The sequence below is a fragment of the Pinus tabuliformis genome, chromosome 2_2, assembly GCF_031772625.1.
Source record: "Pinus tabuliformis cultivar Carrire ecotype Pingquan chromosome 2_2, CPIR1, whole genome shotgun sequence".
NCBI lineage: Eukaryota > Viridiplantae > Streptophyta > Pinopsida > Pinales > Pinaceae > Pinus > Pinus tabuliformis.
In genome coordinates this window covers 174,095,754-174,115,613 of record NC_142300.1, presented here as the reverse complement: position 1 = coordinate 174,115,613, position 19,860 = coordinate 174,095,754, and positions in this window count along the sequence as shown.

Genomic DNA, 19,860 nt, shown 5'->3' with positions numbered 1-19,860 from the left:
TGAGTGCCATGGCATAAACCCATGTTTGTCCCAACAATAGGTTATAATCCAGAGGTCCATCAATGACTTTAACCTCTACTGATACCATTTCTCTAACTAATTCTACTTTTAATGAATTCATGATCCTGTAAGGTTTAAATCCTCTCCCATCAAAATCTTTCAGGGTTGATGGTGACTAATGAAGTTGTGGAGAACCAATTTTTTTCCAACATGAAATAGACATGATGTAAGTTGAGGCACCTTCATCGACAATTGTGTGGTTGATGTTTTTACTTCTAACGAAAACTTGAATCATGAAATCCAGTTGGGGAAAAATTTTAGGAGTATCGTTCTCATGATTAGATACAATAAGATTAGAATCTGAATGATCTAATCCTCCAATCATTGCAAGGAAATATTTCTTTTGGGAAGGAAAATTCTGCAACACCTTGAGTATTGACATAGCTGAAGGTGTCTGAGCTAAATATTCAACTATATTGTAATTTTGTGCATATATCACACAAGGATTGAATGTTGAATTATGAATCATCCCTTTAGGAGGTTTGATAGTCAATTTAGTAGCTAGTTTCTCGATTTGGAGAGGACCAGAAGTAGGTTGAGTAGAGTTGGTCATCAACCTTTCCAGTTGAAGGATTCAACATTCCATAGTCCTTATTCCTTGTGGCCACCAAGACACCATTCTTATTGTTAATAGTAGTTAACATCATTACCTGGGAAGAAGAAGATGGATTTTGCGCAACCATAATTATTCTCCTGATTTGGGAAAGGGTTTGTCCAAATGATAGGCGTAGTGGATGCAACTTTAAAAAATCTATTGATTTATGCATGATGAGAACAATATTTCATAAAATGTTTGTAATTACAGATAAGACATGGGTAACGAGGCTTTCACTTCTCGTCAGGAGACTAATTCTTATACTTTTCCTGTGGAGAGTTCTCTTGTTTATTCTTTCCTTTACCCTTTTTCTTAATTCCAGGTTGCTGAGATTTTTCCTTATTGGATTGAACAACAGTTATATCTGAAGTACTCATAGGAGTAGGACTGGGAGAGTCTTGATTGGTCACAGTGAGAGAAGATTTTGCATGAGTTTGACTAGAATATTTTCTCACTGACTATTGACCAACAGAACCAACCACACCATCAACAACGTGTGATTCCTTCGAGGAAGGAGCAAGTGGAATAACATGTTGGAGTTGCGGAGCATTGAGTATCTTGTCATAGAGTGTGCCATATTGGATATAAATAAAATATAGATATTAAGCACGAGCAATGACTTTCACTTTAGTAACAAATCTGCCTTTAGAAACACCTTCAGTTATAGCTGGCAACAAATATTTGATAAACCATTATGCCAATAATTGATCAGGAGTGTAAGTTTTGACCAATCGATGTCAATGTCTCCACTCATGTATATGATAATGTATATGGGTGGAGTTAGACTGCTTTAAGGAGATCAAAAGCTCAGTTCCAGTTTCATAATGGATGGTCATTTGGAAATGGGTAAAATGTAGTTGCCAAGGCATTGAAGTTTTTGAATGGAGCTCATGGTAATTCAACACACCACTTAGTTGTCATACTAGTAAGAGTTATCTAGAAAATAGTAAATGAATAGAATCATAATTTAAGGAATTGGATGAACACCGTAAAAAATAGGTCATAAAATGAGTGGATGGATCTTCTCCAGGATTTCTGTTAAATTTTAGAATGTCACTCGACAATTTGGTTGGAATAGTCGACCACAAAGAATAATGACAAATGGGATCATTCATTAGTCGAGATAAATCTAGTAACTCAAGTGATGCAACAAATGGAAAATATATAATAAATTAATTATGTGGAGGTTTACCTTGTGGAAAAAGGTTAACGTGTGGTGGAGGGTATTCTGGGTGCAATGGAATGGGTTGAGAAACTGGTATTTGAATTCCAGGATAAGGAGGATTTTGATAACTTGGAGAATCGTAACCAGGTTTTCCAGTTCCATGAAAACCTTGATAAGGTTGGAATAACTGATTTTTGATATGTTGGCCTTGATAAGGCATTTATGGTATAGTAGCTTGACCAATAGGAATTTGATGGATGGCTTGGAATGGTTTCCCATATGGATTTTGCATCATTCCAATATTGGGTTGACTGGCTAGTATCTGTGTCATGCTATGCACATGTTGGTTTACTTGCATATGAGGTATAGACTAAACAAGAGGTGGAGTTTATAACACACCCGAAAGAGGTTGGGTAGATGGGATTTGAGAAGTCCCAAACACCATTGGATTAGTCTATATATGATATACAACATGAGTAGGTTGACTCACTTGAGGTGTAACTTAGGTAGGTTGAGGTATTGATTGAACATGTTGGCAAGTGGGAATCTAGGGTGTAGTCGGAATAGGTTGAGAGGTTGGTAAGGCCAAACTAAGTTGAAAAGGAAATGTGGGATGCCAAGGATTAGCAACCATTCCTAGAAATGGAGGACCCATAGGAAGAGAACTTGAATAGGATGGACCACCAACTTGTAGCATTTTATCAGCACAAGGGAGCATTCTAGTAATAGGTTTCCCCCTACTGGAGGATAAGGAGTATGTGGAGGCATTTGCCCCTAGTGGGAGGGTATCTAGGATAAGAAAAATAAGGATGTTGAGGATTTCACAATCCACTAATAAATGCACCATACTACTGCTCCAAAGGAGATTGGGGTGCAATAGGTTGGATATGTTTTGATGCACTCATCAAAGAGGAACCAGATGGTACTCTAGGTGAAGATGATAAAGGAGAAGTCCATGGAATAGTCAACGCACCAGAAAAGGTTGTAGATAATGACTTGTAGTTAGGTGGCAATGATGGACCACCATACAAATGAGTTTCTGGTGAATTTACAAACATAGATGTTTCTACAACTTCAGTTGATTCACTCATGATAATAGACACAGCTTGAGAGACAGTCGTTGAATCAGTCATGGTTAAACTTCTCAAAGGAATTTTCGGAGGGAATTTCAAAGGTAAATTAAAACAAGGAGTTTTATGTAAAGGAGCTTGTGTTTGAGTATTAGAGATAAAGGTAGGGAAATTATGGTAAAGAGGAGGAAAATCATGTCGTAATGGTACAAAAATAGGAGTTTGAGGAGAATCCTCCTGAATATTTTCCTCTATGCTCAAAAGGCTAGGTGGAAGTTGTCTCCGTCATGACCAAAATATACAAGTTGTGGTTGAGACAAAGGAAGAGGAAGAGATGAAGAAGTCCATGAATTAATTATTTCAGTTATTTGAGGTTCCTTAGGCTGTATAACCTTAGGTTACAAAGTATATGAATCTAGAAATTTAGGTTCAATGACCTAAGGTTCTAGTGTTTCAAGGGATTTAGTTTCGACTATGTGAGACTCACAAGTTTGTAAGGATGTAATTTTGGGTTCAATATATACAGGAAGTGACAATTTTGGTTGATTAAGTTCATGTGTGGTTCCAGAAGGGGTAGCTTCTAAAGTACCAGTTTCGGTGGTTTGTGTTTTATTATTCTTATGATGACTAGGTGTTTCCTATGGAGGTAACACCGGAAATATTTGCATTCTACGTGAACGATGAGGTTTTTTAGGGTATTAATCCATTATTTATTAATTAATTTTAGAAATTAACAACACAAATAAAACAAATAGGGGTAACTAGGCAAAAGGGTTTACCAGTAACTGTGAGTTGCAATATGTTGTTGCCAGCACATTCAGGAATTCTCCCTGAATTTTGTGTTTGGTGTATCACAGAAAACAAGATGACCCACTTGGTTACCTATGGAGGATAGAAACCTAAAGGGGAATTCCAAAATATACCTGGAGTTACATGGAAGCATAGTATGTGTTAGTGTTGTCTAATGCATCATGTACAATAGGAAATATTTCGATATACTTTTCATACGTGGAGCGTTGTAACACCATCCTCCCACATCTACCCAAGCAACCAACTAGCTGGGGTAAATGTGTGACGAGAGGCCACTATGATATGAATCAACCTCCTAAGTCATATTAAGGAATTGGAACCGACGAAAACACACCATACATGGAGGAAATGGAGGTGGAGGGTTTCGAAGGCGGAACCCTAGGCCCTAGGCCTAGGTGAGGCAGACTATGCAGAGGACACGCAGGTACGGGACCTGCAGTGCTGGCAGCTGCTCAGGGCGACGTCAAGCAGGGTGGGTCAAAGGTGATACGGGCGGTCGAAACTTTGCGGAAACCGGCGGGCGGATTGCTGTTTCGGGGAAAGGTAGAGACAAAGATGGTATAGGGGTTTCTCATCACCCGTGAGCTTTCTGTTGTTTTACTGCTCCGTTTCAACTGTGTCTCCCTTCACTGTTTGCGAGAAGGCGGTTTCAGCGACAGTTGCGGGTAACGGTTGCAAGGTTCTATTTTGGGGTTTATTACTTTTTACAATGGTAATTTCTGGCGAGTCGGTGGATTTGGACCCATCTCCCGAAGACTTGCTCACTGTCTGGGGGAAGGAGGTCAATGCTCAGACATTGAGAGAGCTCCTTGGGAAGGCGGAAGGGCCTGGAACCGTTAAGGCAGGGGGGGCAGGTTCAAGAACCTTAAACTACGCGAAAGTGTTGCTGGAGGAGAGTAGGGACCTTTCGGGAAACCAGGGTTTATCCGGAAATGAGCTCGCGGGAGAAAATTTGGGGTTTGCACAGAACATTCGAGGAGGCAAGGGTTTTGTAGATCCGAAGGGTAAGCCGCTCTCGCCCTCAAAAATTCCATATCCATCAGGAGGGTTAGAGGATATCATCAACTCAGCGCAGAAGGTGGGGGTTTGGAGGTCCGTTGGGGGCTTAAAAACCCCTCGGAACGAGGCTGGATGGAATAGCAATTCGGCGTCGGTTAATAGGGGCCTCTTTCCAAAGGTTTTCCCTGAGCGGATTACGGGAGTAGGAGGGATTGAAGCAAGCTTGGAAGAGAAGCAGGGGTTTGGAGCGGGAAAAGAAAGGGCAAATTCCTCTTTCGTGACAGAGAAGAATGGTAAGCCGACCGAAGGTCGGGTCGAACCCTTGTCAGGAGCAGCAGGAGCAGAAGCTGAGACGAGGGGGAGACAAGAAGCACAAGCTCAGGATTTGGGGGAACAGGCTGATGAAACGGAACTAAGGAGGGCGGGGACCAAAAGAAAAAAATCAAAACCCTTGAAGACAAAGAGCTTTGCGAAATTGATCCTGGGTATGGATGTGCAGGTGGAGGATGTCCTCGAAGTGGCAGAGGTAACGTTGGTAGGCAGGATTAGAGGGAGACCGATTTCCGGAAAAGCCCTTCGAATGTGGGCGGAGAAGTTGTGGACGGGAACACCAGCAGCATCATTCAAATCAAATGTTCTCGTTAAAGGTTGGTTTATGGTCAGTTTTGATAGCAAGGAAGCGATGGAGTGGGTGGAAGGGCAGAATTGGGCTTTTGGAAGCCGGCCGATCTTCTTCAAAAGGTGGACGCCTTTGTTCGATGCTGATACTGAGAAGGTGGATGAATTCCCTGTGTGGGTGCGGGCGCCGAGTTTACCACCTTTCTTATGGGCGGATTCTGTGTTCAAATCAATTGGGGATTTGCTGGGGACGTACTTGGATGCAGATAGATCATACTTGCATACTTTTGAGAAAGGGGTGGCAAGGATTCTGGTGCGGCTTAATCCTAAAGAGGGTCTAGCAAAATCTATTACTCTGTGTTACAAGGAGTTTGAATTTGAACAGAAGCTTGACTATGAACTTCTCCCATTTCGTTGTCATCGATGCCATGAATACGGGCATCTGGCGAGGGACTGCCCGTTGGGTAGGCGAAAGAGGAGGACACAAAAGGATGATGAGGATTGGATCGAGTTCATGAAGAAAGCCGAACACAAGGTGGATGAAAAGATTGGCGTAGAAGAGGATGCTGAAGTGATGATGAACCGAGACGAAGAGGAGCAAAAAAGGGATGACGACATCCAGATGCGCCCTCCAGATGACCAGCCGATGATGGATGCCTCTGCTCCAGTACAGGATGCCGTCGTCGAAGACGATCATCCGGGTATGCAGTCTTCCTCGTTCCTCTCTGATGTTAATGTTGTTTCAATGGGTGGGGGCTTATCTAAGGAAAACAAATTTAATGAAGAAATGCTAAATATTGAAAACCTTTCTGACTCTCTCCCCTCCCTAAATCTGAACTGTGAGAATTTTCCCCCTCTGAGTATTGGAACTGGATCCTCTAATGGTCGACAATACAATTTGAGATCCTTAAGTAAAAAATCCGGTTGCTCATCTGAGCTTTCGGAGCCTGTAGGAGGTTTAGGGTCTGAGACACCTAAAAGCATTTCAAAAAAGGGAAGAGGGCGGAAATCCATACTTTCTAAAACTCAAGCAAAAGCAATATTTGATGTGGCAGATGGTAAGCAGATGACTATCCCTGGGGCGCTTAGAGCAGTAAAACCCCCTGAAACGGTGTTAAAATGATCTGTCTCTCCTGGAATTGTAGAGGTTTAGCTAGTAAGCCTAAAAAACTAGCCCTAAAGGACCTTATTTCTCGTTGCAATCCTGACATTGTTTTCCTTCAAGAGACCCTAGGTAAGAGCTTGGATGTGGAATCGGCTCTTAGCTCTCTCCTCCCGGGCTGGAGTTTTCTAGCTGTAGATGCATCAGGTCACTCGGGAGGGTTGGCTATAGGAATCAAAACTGGAAGACTGAAGATCCTAAGCACGTGGGGGTTACAAAATGTTATGGGAATGGAGGTGATGTCCTCTGATTTTGACTTCCCTCTGTCCATTGTTAATATCTACGGCCCTTGTCAGGGAAGGGTCATCTTTTGGAACGAGCTCCTTTCAAAAAATTTGATGAAGGTCGAAAATCTTATTATCGGGGGGGATCTTAACTTCTCTCTGGGAATTTCTGAAGCCTGGGGTCCGCAAGCGAGAGAGGATCCACTCTCAGATTTCTTTGCAAATGTTCTTCAGAGTCATCAGTTGATTGATGTAAATCTTTTAAAAGTGAAACCTACTTGGAGGAATCGAAGGACAGGGGAAGAGAGGATAGCGAAAAGACTGGATCGTTTTCTGATCAGTGAAAGGCTGGTTTCCAGGATTCCATGTTTTCGCCAATGGGTAGGGGAAGGGGGGAATTCGGACCATTTCCCTATCATATTGGAACTCTCAAAATCTCCTCCGAAACCGGCCGCGCCTTTCAAATTCAATCCCTCGTGGCTTCAAGAGGAGTCCTTCATAAAGCTTTTTAATGAAACATGGAGGCACCCGGGTCCGGAATATAGGGGGAGTCGAGCGGGGTTCTTCATGGAAAATCTTAAGAGACTCAAAAAAGCAACCATTGATTGGGCTTCTGATAGAAGGAGAAAACAAGTGGAAGAATTAGAATCTATCGAAAAGGCCCTAGGAGTCCTTGAAGACCCAGATTCTGATGCTTATGCCTCCAGCGAATCAAAAGATAAAATTTTGGTCTTAGAGAAGAAAAGAGCGAAGATTTTATTAGACAAAGAAGAGGAGTGGAGAATGAAAAGCAGAGCTATATGGCTGAAAGCAGGGGATGAGAATACAAAATTCTTTCATAATTATGCAAAAGGGAGGAGGATTGCGAATACTATCTGGAATTTGAGGGATTTGGATGGGAGAGTGGCCTCTTCCTTTGAGGACTTGTCCGATATGGGGAAGAAACATTTTCAGAACCTTTTTGCTGACCCCGGTGGGATCTCTCTGCCGGAAATAATCCGAACAGCTCAGGCTTTTCCCCGTTTTGTGGAGGAGGAGGAGGCGGAAGATCTTTTCAGAGAAGTGACTAAGGAGGAAGTGGAAGGTGTTATAAAATCTATGGCAAAAGATAAAAGCCCAGGGCCAGATGGTTGGACCATAGAGCTGTTTACTCATTTCTTTGAATCCATAGGATCAGAGCTGGCTGAGGTTGTAGAGGAGTCTAGAACAAAAGGTGAAATTTACGGTCCTTTCAATGCCACTTTCATTGCTCTGATTCCTAAAAAAGAAGATCCCGAAACCTTTGAAGATTTCAGACCTATTTCTTTGTGCAATACCATCTACAAGATTATAGCAAAGGTCATTGCAATTCGTCTGAAACCAAGCTTATCAAGATGCATTTCATCAGAACAATTTGGTTTTCTGGACGGGAGGCAAATTCATGAAGCTATTGGAGTAGCTCAAGAAACTATCCACAGTCTTAGGCAGGCAAATAAGAAGGGGGCTGTACTCAAAATTGATTTATCCAAAGCTTATGATAGGGTCAGCTGGACTTATCTAAAGATGCTCTTGACACACCTTGGATTCCAGGTGGGCTTTATAAAATGGATTATGGGGTGCATATCCAATGTGAACTTTGCTGTCCTGATAAATGGAGCGGCCTCTCATTTCTTCAAAAGTCAAAGAGGTCTTCGCCAGGGATGCCCACTTTCGCCTCTGCTTTTCCTTCTAGCAGCTGAGGGCTTAAGCAGGCTTATTCTAAAGGCAAAGCGCGATGGTTTGGTCAAAGGTTTGGAAGTGGCTATTAACCTCTTTATCACTCATCCGCTTTTTGTTGATGACATTCTGTTGTTTACCAATGGGAATGTAGATGAAATTGTTGAAATTAAGCTCATCTTAGATCAATTTCTGAAAGCAACAGGTCTCCAAATAAATGAAAGGAAATCTCAGCTAATTTTTGAAGGTTTCAGTAGACAAGAGGAGGCTTCTATTGTTGCACAGCTACCCTTTCGATCCTGTAGCATGGAGCAGACTTTCAAATATCTTGGGTTTTGGCTCAAGCCATCCTCATACAAAAAACAGGACTGGAATTGGCTGGTAGCGAAGATTGAGCAGAAAATATCTCACTGGAGTTTCAAGTGGCTGTCTAGGGCAGGTAGATTGACCTTGGTAAATTCAGTTCTTCAGGCTATTCCGGTGTTTTGGGCAGCCTTGACCTGGATACCAAAAGGGACGTTGCACAAAATAAGACAGATATGTAGCAGATTTTTATGGTCGGGATCAAAGGAGGATTCAGTTCTTCCATGGGTGGCATGGGATAAAATAGCAAGGCCAAAAGATTGGGGGGGCTGGGGTTTAAAAATCCTAACGGACTTTAGTCAAGCCCTTGCGGCAAAGTCAGGGTGGCGAATTATTACTTTGGAGAACCTCTGGACAAGGGTGGTTAGGAGGAAGTACATCGACCCCATCCCCCTAGAAGATTGGATAAGATCACCTCTCAAAAAAGGGAGAAACTGCTCGGTGATCTGGAAAGCCACCACAGAGGCTTTCAAGCTTATTGAACAAGGTCTGGCTTGGCGGGTTGGGAATGGAGAAAATGTGAGGATTGGCAGGGACCCATGGGTAGGGTGCAGTGACGCTTTTGCTCTCCCACCTGGTTTGCTAATTCATCTGGACGAATTAGGAATCAGAAGCTTATGGCAGATTGCATGCTTGGAGCGAACCTCCATTTGGGGTCAAGCTTGGAAGACAGAAGAGGAGCTCGGGATAAATATCAGGTGGAGAGATGATTGGCAAAGATTTATTCAAGAATTGATAAGATCAAATGTTAGATTACTAGACAGGCCTGATACTTTGATGTGGGCTCACGCGGAAACGGGGAATTACTCTCCCAAGGCAGGATACAACTTTCTGATGAAAAACAAAGGTTGGAATCTCCCGGTTTGGTGGTCGAAACCTCTGTTCAAATTAAAGTGTCCTAAAAAAGCCAGAATTTTTTTCTGGTGTGCTTTAAACCATAAGATTCCTACCTGGGACGTCCTTCAATCCCGTTTCAAACAGGGGCCTGGCAGATGCCCGTTGTGTTGTGAGGAATCTGAAACCATTTCTCATCTTTTTCTCTCATGCCCTTTTACTAGACAAGTTTGGTTGGAAGCGGAAAGGCTCATAGCGGTTAAACTAAAATGGGAAGGAGATAATATATCCACAGCTTGGGATTTTTGGTGGAAGCATTTTCAAGAAAAGAACCTGAGGAACCTGCCACCAATCATTTGCTGGGGGATCTGGCTTGCCAGGAACCGAAGTATTTTCAGGGAATCAAAGAATTCTGAGGCAGCCATTGCCATCCAGAGCAAAGCCATTCTGGATAGTATCCCAATAAAGGAAGAACAATCTAGTGATAAGCGGAGAAAGGAATTCCGAATCAGAGAGGGGGTTCCCTGGGCCTTTTTTGACGGTGCAGCTCAAGACAATATCACGGGGGCTGGGATTAGTATACACTTAAATGCATCACATACATTAAAGGCCTCAGTAGGCATTGGTGTGGGCACAAACAACTTTGCGGAACTCTCTGCACTAAAGCTTCTCCTCTGTTGGCTAATTCATAAAAATATTCTCACAGTTCAGATTTTTGGAGACTCCATGAACGTGGTTAACTGGGTTTCTGGGAAGTTTAGATGCCAGCATTACATTTTGCTTCCATTATTAGAGGAGATACAATCTTTAATCCATCATTTTAATGTTTTTTATATTGATCATATATACAGGGAATTCAATGAAGAAGCAGACGAGCTTTCTAAAGCAGGTTTGCAACAAGCTGTGGGCATTTGGAGGATAACTGAACAGCAGGGGGATCAGATCCGTATGACGGATCTTCCCCCCTATGGATAACTCTTTCCTCGTTTTTCTCTTTTTGACTTCTTGGTATATGTTCTGTTCTACCTGGTTTATGGTAACATGCGGCATAGGAAGTACTGTTGTTCTGTTCTGAAACTTTAAAATTTCTGTGTTGATGCTCTCTTTTGAAGAGCAGTATTAGTCAGTAAACTACTGTGTGCGTGGGCTGTTTTCCTTATGTAAGGAGGCCCATGTGACTGCTTAGACATAATGTGGACTATCTATGTTTATGGCTGCCCGGGCAGCGAACAGTTTGCTTTTTGATCAGCACTTGAATGGCGTGTTAGTTGATCCTCTTTTGAGGAGTTCCTTGCCTTCCCCAGGCGTATTTGTAGCTGAATGTTAACTCATGTGCTTTGTAACTTTTTTTATTACTTATAAAAAGAGTTCGCTTTTTTCCTTGGAAAAAAAAAAAAAACACACCATACATACATCCAACATCATCAATAGAACCCTAAGGGGACAAGTCAGCCACTCAGATAGCCTGTCCTTGGGTCCCACTACTGTTTTAGGTCTCTTGGGCCATAGTGGCTCTCATGTTATGGGCAAGGGAGTGACTAGAAACCTAAAGTCACTCTCACAGGGCTGCATACCAGTGATTGTGGACCATAATTGCCAGTGTTGTGCCATCGACCTCGGGATTTAAGCCAATTTTCCAGGCTCAGAGCCCAGGTCACTGCCCAGAATTGATCCATCTCTTAAACCAGTAAGATAACATGGAAATGGCATTACTAAAGAAAATACTTGTTCAACACCTTTACTGGACCCCTACTAACCATGACAGGCATTTTGTCAAACATATTGAAAATGTGAAATCTACAGGTGTAATTTTGTTAGGTCCCTATACTACTAGTTTAACCCCTTATTATTATTAGCGCAACCCCCTTATTGTATTATTATGCCCATAAAGTCCCCATGTTGTTATTATTATGCCCCATAGAAGCCCACTATTGTTATTGTTGTGCCCCTACAATATTATTGTTATGTAGGCTTTGATTGTATTGGGACCCCTTAGACTCCTATATATAGAAAGGAGGTCTTACCATTTGTAGCATCCAAGAATTATTCATTTGTGTAATGTAAAGGATGTTTCTCCCTTGAAGAGCTTGATTTTGAAGTCATTGATCTATCTTTTCTATCTTTCTGTGAGCCAGTTTCATAACATTTGGTATCACAGCTTTGGATTCTAGGGTTTCATTACTCCAAATAGGTCATCATGGAATTTTCGATATAAATTTTTCTTTACGAAGTTTCAGAAGCTGAAAAAAACCAATTTGAGCCGAAATCGTTCTAAACCTTAGATCCAAATTTCAGATCTTTTCTCATAATATTGTCGAAGATATGATCTACGGAATTTAGGGTTTTTGCAAGCTCCATAATTCCATCGCAAATAGGCCATCGTGGCATGTTTGTTATATTTTTTTTTTACAAAGGTTCTGTTGGCATTATGATACAAGTGTTGTCCTTGATGGCAACTCACTCAGAAGCAGGTATAAGTGATGGCAACTTAATCAGAGGACAGATCTTAGTACAGCAGGACAAGAAAGAGATATACGCAGGTTCATTAAGGAAAATCAGCGTATACACGCAGGTTGGTTTCAGTAAAAGTGCGTACATGAGAAAACGTACCTTTGGTCCGTGGCGGTTAGTCCTTGGAAGTTGTGCCTATGGTTTTGGACCATGGTGTCTCGACGGGCGTGTCGATCCCTAGTTTTGAAGTTGATGGTTTTGTGTTACTATGGTTTTGGACCGTGGTATTGTGAAGGGCCTAAGGCTATATAAGGAGAAGATCATTAGGCAAAAGCAGTAAGCAATGTGTGTCTGATGAAGTGAGAAGATCTGGTATTGCTGGTTATCTGTTCGGGACGCTTGGCAAGGGTCGGATCTGACAGCGAAGGAATAAGTAATTATTTCTAGATCTGCACGCGGGTTGCCTTTGGAGAAAGCGCGTATACACACGGTTTTGGTATAGCGAAGTAGCGTATGCATAATAAGATTTGATATTTCAGGTTGCTGTTGATTCTGGTGGTTGTTGCAGAGTTCTGGGCTCTGGTTTGTGTTCTGTGTTCTTGATGACAGGGTTTCAGTGATTCAGTATTGGGTGATTTAGAGAATTATGATGCAAGTATAAGTTGATGATTGTATTGCAGCAGTGTTTGTTTTGTACTCATGGAACCAGTCTGAAAATTGATGAAACGTGGTCCCTGTAGGAAAGAAGGTTGTAGCCTTCTGTAGGGTCAGCACCTACGTACTAGTAAATGGATCGGCTAGTACAAGAGCTGAGGGGGTTGTAGCTCCCTTCCAGAAATAGTTGGAAAACGAGAGAGGGTTGTAGCCCTCTGCAGGTTGTAGCCTGCGTGCTGGTAAAGGACTGCACCAGTACATTGTAAAAGAAGTTTCTTATTAAAGAAGAAAGAGACGAATTGCAGCAGGTGGTTTTCACCCACATTGGGTTTCCACCTTATATCATGGTGTTCATGTGTGTGGCTTTTATGTGATGATCTGTTCTGTTATACTGCACCTGTTTACTGTCAATGTGGTTAATAATGTTCTGATGCATTTACTGAAGATAAGCTAACTGAATCATAAGATTTCTTGATATACGCTAGTTGCTTTAGACACAGTAGCGTGTACACGCAGGTTCACTTAACTGAAGTAGCGTATATGTTTCTGAGCATGAAATTTGAAAAGTATTATTGATTTGATAATACTGATTCACCCCCCCCCCTCTCAGTATTATTTCCAACAATTGGTATCAGAGTAGGTTCTTCAGAGGAAGCTTGATCGCTTGAAGGAAAAGATCCATCAGAATGGCTAATCCAGAAAGAGAGGCACACATCAGGCCACCAGTCTTTGACGGGAACAATTTTACCCACTGGAAGATAAGAACCACTGCATATCTACAATCACTTGGAGCAGAAGTTTGGGGAATCGTAGAAGGAGGATACAAATTCCCATCAGCAACTCCTACAGATCCAGCAGAGAAAAAGCAATATGAGCTCAATGCCAAAGCTGTTACTGTCCTATTGAGTAGTTTGACACAATCAGAATTTATGAAGATCATGCATTTCAAATCAACTAAGGAAATATGGGACAAAATCGTTACAAGCTACGAAGGAGATGATCAAGTAAAAAGAGCAAAGCTTCAAACTCTCAGAATCTGATATGAAACTCTTAAGATGCATAGTAATGAAAGCATAGCTAATTATTTCCTGCGTATGGATGAGATTGTAAATTGTATGAGGGATCTGGGTGAAGAATTTGAGGAAGTTGTCTTAGTTGAAAAAGTTTTGAGATCTCTATCTGCTAAATTTGATTCTAAAGTATCTGCCATAGAAGAAAAGGAGAATGTGCAGAAAATCACCATGTCACAGCTTCACGGGATCTTAACTGCTTTTGAAATGCGACAAGAGGTACCATCAGAAGCCGCATTCGAAGCGTCAGAGGAAGAAGATGAGGTAAATTTTGTCAAGAATCTTGAACGGGGAACTGGACGGTTCAAAGGTAAGCTACCTTTCAAATGTTTTCTATGTGGTAGAGTTGGTCACTATGCTGCTAGATGCCCTCATAACAAAGGAAAGATGTCTGAAGAAGATGGTAGAAGCTATTATACCCATGTTAAAGGTAATGATTCATTCAATGATAGTGAAGATATTAGAAGTCTCATGGCACATGAAAAGAAGAATGCTTCATCCAATAATAGTGAAGATATTAGAAGTCTCATGGCACATGAAAAGAAGAATGCAGAAACTGAAGAAGTTACCAAATTAAATGAACAATTGGAGACAGAAACCAGGGTAAGGGAGCAATTGCAGGATATAGTAAAGGATCAGAGCATAACTATTCAGAAACTTGAATCAAAGATCCTCTCTCTAAAAGAAGATCTTAAAAAATCAAGAGAACAGAACAGAGAAGCTCTTGAAGATCAAGAACATGAAGTGATCAAACTAAAGCGACAAGTGGAAGAAGGAAGAAAAGCTGAAGAAGACCTAAGGAATCAGTATCTGAAAAAGGAAGAACAACATCAAGTTGAGGTAAATATCTTGAAAGGTAAATTAGAAGAAAAGGATAAGCTTTTACGATTTCAAGATAGTACTAAAGTCTTGGATGATATTCTTAATAGTCAAAGGTCTCCTGCTATCAAAACTGGTCTTGGTTTTCATGAATATGTTGAAGGTGAATCTAGTTCACAAGGTGAGGCAAGAAACTCTAATGAGAAATCTGAAATGCTCAACAAGGAACAACCAAGGAAAGAAATTCCTCAAGAAAGATCCTTTACTCCTAACTATGGAAGTGATAGACGATTATTTCCTCCTCTGAATAATGTTGAATGTTATGTATGTCATAATCTTGGACATGTTGCAGCCAGATGTAGAAGTAGAATGGTTCAAGACCATTACAAAAGATCATCGCATCCCAGGTATTTCAGAGGATATTTCTTTGCCTGCAATGAATATGGACACAAAGCAATTGATTGCAATAGAAGGAACGTGAAATATGTAAGATGTTATACATGCAACAAATATGGGCATAAAGTAAGGGAATGCAGGAGCAGATTTCAAAGTTCAAAACAAGAGGACCATACATCATCACAGTTCCAGGAATTGAAGAAGACAGAATTAGAGACAGAAAGGTGTGGCATAACTCAGTCAGCCGACATAACAGACATAGGGGAATCTGAAAGTGATGAATTTCAGTATTCCATCTTGCATACGCTGATATAATGAAGACAAGTCACGTATATACGCGAGTTACAGGCTGCAAAGTCGCGTATATGTAGAAAGGGCAGCAGAACAGACCCAGGAAATGGTTCAAGCTCAGGGGGAGCATAAAGGGCAGCAGAACAGACTCAGGAAATGGTTCAGTCATGGTTGGCTCAGGCTCAGGGGGAGCATATACTTCAAATTCATTGTTGGCATTATGGTTGCTGATGAAACTAAATGATACATCTTGTTGTTTGATCAAAGGAATGGTATTGCAGGCTTATGCGTATGGTACAGATCATATATGATAAATGATAATTATTGCTGGTCTTAGAACCTGCATCTGCTCAGGGGGAGCATGGATGGATTGATACAACTTGGCATATACAAAGGGGAGCCAAATCAGAAACTTCAGCATGTACTCAGGGGGAGTATGGACAGCAGAAGGTATACCAAAGAAGAGAATATCTTGGTCCGCCCTTTGCCCTTGATGTCAAAGGGGGAGAGTGACGTGGTGTAGTGGTTTCCATCAAGTCCAAAGGGGGAGATTGTTGGCATTATGATACAAGTGTTGTCCTTGATGGCAACTCACTCAGAAGCAGGTACAAGTGATGGCAACTTAATCAGAGGACAGATCTTAGTACAGCAGGACAAGAAAGAGATATACACAGGTTCATTAAGGAAAATCAGCGTATACATGTAGGTTGGCTTCAGTAAAAGCGCATACATGAGAAAACGTACCTTTGGTCCGTGGCGGTTAGTCCTTGGAAGTTATGCCTATGGTTTTGGACCATGGTGTCTCGACGGGCGTGTCGATCCCTAGTTTTGAAGTTGATGGTTTTGTGTTACTATGGTTTTGGACCGTGGTATTGTGAAGGGCCTAAGGCTATATAAGGAGAAGATCATTAGGCAAAAGCAATAAGCAATGTGTGTGTGATGAAGTGAGAAGATCTGGTATTGCTGGTTATCTGTTCGGGACGCTTGGCAAGGGTCGGATCTAACAGCGAAGGTATAAGTAATTATTTCTAGATCTGCACGCGGGTTGCCTTTGGAGAAAGTGCGTATACACGCGGTTTTGGTATAGCGAAGTAGCGTATGCATAATAAGATTTGATATTTCAGGTTTCTGTTGATTCTGGTGGTTGTTGCAGAGTTCTGGGCTCTGGTTTGTGTTCTGTGTTCTTGATGACAGGGTTTCAGTGATTTAGTATTGGGTGATTTAGAGAATTATGATGCAAGTATAAGTTGATGATTGTATTGCAGCAGTGTTTGTTTTGTACTCATGGAACCAGTCTGAAAATTGATGAAACGTGGTCCCTGTAGGAAAGAAGGTTGTAGCCTTCTGTAGGGTCAGCACCTACGTACTAGTAAATGGATCGGCTAGTACAAGAGCTGAGGGGGTTGTAGCTCCCTTCCAGAAATAGTTGGAAAACGAGAGAGGGTTGTAGCCCTCTGCAGGTTGTAGCCTGCGTGCTGGTAAAGGACTGCACCAGTACATTGTAAAAGAAGTTTCTTATTAAAGAAGAAAGAGACGAATTGCAGCAGGTGGTTTTCACCCACATTGGGTTTCCACCTTATATCATGGTGTTCATGTGTGTGGCTTTTATGTGATGATCTGTTCTGTTATACTGCACCTGTTTACTGTCAATGTGGTTAATAATGTTCAGATGCATTTACTGAAGATAAGCTAACTGAATCATAAGATTTCTGGATATACGCTAGTTGCTTTAGACACAGTAGCATGTACACGCAGGTTCACTTAACTGAAGTAGCGTATATGTTTCTGAGCATGAAATTTGAAAAGTATTATTGATCTGATAATACTGATTCACCCCCCCCTCTCAGTATTATTTCCAACAGGTTCAGACACTGAAATCAAAACCTATTTGAGTCGAAATTGTGATGAAGCTCGAGCCCGAATTTCAGATCTTGTTTCGCTATATTTTTGGAGATATGGTCCAAAACATTTAGGGTTTTTGCAAGCTCCCTAATTACATCTCAAACAGGTGAGCTAGGGAAAATCGTCATAACTTTCTCTTTGAGTATCATATTGAAATTTAGTAAAAATTTATAGAAAGAGGACGACTTGTAGTTTTTTTTGTATCGGTTTCAGGTCCTAAGGTCGAAACAGTGACACATGGCACTTTGTGGATAGAGTATTCCTCATATTTATGCAACATTAGATAATAGGTAGGTGGATCACCATACATCTATTATCGATATGGACGGTAAGCTTTCTGACAAAGTTATTTCTATTTTGATTTACCCTAGATCTAATTATAGTTATGTTAACCCTTACCTGGTGGATAAGTGTGGTTTGAATAAAAAAGTGCATCCATAGTCTTGGTTAGTGCAGTTGGCTATAGGTACCAATAAAATGGTTCATCATTGGGCAAGAGCTTGTGCATTTGAGTTGAATGGTATGCCTACACCAGCACATTTGAATGTGCTTCTGTTGGGATCACACAGTATGTTGATGGGTATGGATTGATTATATCTTCACAGGACTAAGGTGGATTGTTATGAAAAGGATATTGAATGCTTGGATGACAATGGAGAACAGAGAATCTTGTAGGGTAAGATGAAGGCAACATTAGTTAGAATGGTTACAACTATGCAAGAAAAGAGTAGTCACAGGAAAGGGTGTGTATTATTTGTAGTGATAAAGGTAATTATGTTGAGGATGTGGAAGTCTTCAAGAGGTACCCAGTTTTAGAGCAGTTTCGGGATGTGTTCCTAGTAGATATTTCAAATTTATCGCCTCACAAGGAAGTGGAATTTTCTATTGAGTTGGTACTAGGAGAAGCACATGCATCAAAGGCACATTATAGGATGAGCACTCCATAGTTAGTGGAGCTAAAGTTGTGATTGAAGGAGATGTTGGACAAGGGATGCATAAGGTCAAGTGTGTTGCCTTGGGGTGCACCAGTGTTGTTTGTGAAAAAGAAGGATGGTACTCTCAGGTTGTGTATTGATTATAAGAAGATGAATAAGGTGACGATCAAGAACAAGTATCCATTGTCGAGGATTGATGACTTGTTTAACTAGCTGAAGGGAGAAACAATGTTCTTAGAGATTAATTTGAGACTAGGATACCATCAGGTACACATCAAAGAAGAGGACATATACAAGACTACTTTCTAGACCAGGTATGGGCATTATGAGTTTGTTGTAGTAATTCCTTTTGGTCTAACTAATGCTCCAACTAATTTCATGTGTTTGATGAATAATGTGTTGTGTCCTTATTTGGACACGTTTTTTATTGTATTCATTAATGATATATTGATATATTCTAAGAATGAGGAAGAACATTCTGAACACTTAACAACATTGTTGAGACTGCTAAGACAGAATCAATTGTATGCGAAGCTTAGTAAATGCAGTTTCTTTTAGACATAGGTACATTACATGGCACATGTTGTCTCCAAGGAAAGCATGACAGTGGATCTGGAAAAAGATAAGATCTATCATGGAATGTGAAACTCCTAGGATTGTGGATGGCGTCAGATCATTCATGGGATTAACCAATTATTACAGGAGGTTCATTAGGAACTTCTCACAGATTTCCTCTCCTATTACATCCTTCTAGAGGAAAGGAAAGAAATTTGAATGCACAGAGGAGAAATTGAAGTAGTTTTTTACAAATTCTCTAATTCTATAGATTGCAAATCCAGATAAAGAGTTCGTGGTGTGCATGGATGCTTGCAAGAGAGGAATTGGTGGAGTCCTTATGCAAGAGGGATAAGTGGTATGCTACGAGTCAAGGAAACTCAATGAGCATGGGAAAAACTATGTGACACATGATCTTGAGTTGGCAGTGTTCATCCATTCATTGAAGATGTGGAGGAACTATCTGTTAACAACCAGGTTGTTCCCTTTGACTCCTGAGGGAATACGGAAGGGGTAACCACTAACCAAGCTTTGGATCACAAGTTCTAGCCAACCTGTAATCAGAGAGGGCTCTCTCTTTGACTGTTTAACTTTGTTCTTAAGAATCTTAGGCTAGATATGAGGTGAGGGTTTGGTTTGAAAATTTTGGTTGAATGATGTCTTTCAGTACCTAAGGTGATATCTTCAGACAGTTTTAGACCATTGGGCAATGGAGTCTGTGGTTACAGGTTGTTTGAAGTGTTGAGTAGGATTGTTGAAACAGCAGGGCCATTTAAATATTTCATGAGACAAACTTGAAATTGTGATGATGAGGTATGTTAACCAGTGGAAGGCAATTAAGAAATATCCACTAAGTTTGTGATGTAAGAAAGAGATGTATTGACCAGGAGCAGGTTTGAATTCCTGAACGATAATCGCTGTGAAAGGTATAGTTTGGAAGTGCAGCAATTAAGAATCACACTCTTATAACTATAACTGAGGAAAACATACATAATAGCTTAGATTGAGTTCAGGGTATTCTATGAATAAATCCTGAAACTATTCTTTTTCTTTTCCATTAAACTCTGAAACACAGAACATGAATGGATTATGAAGGAAAAAACAAACATAACGAACAGGTTAAAGAAACTTATTGTTCCATGAAATACACAGGAATCCTGTAGCATTCAACAAGCACACCAAAAACGAATCA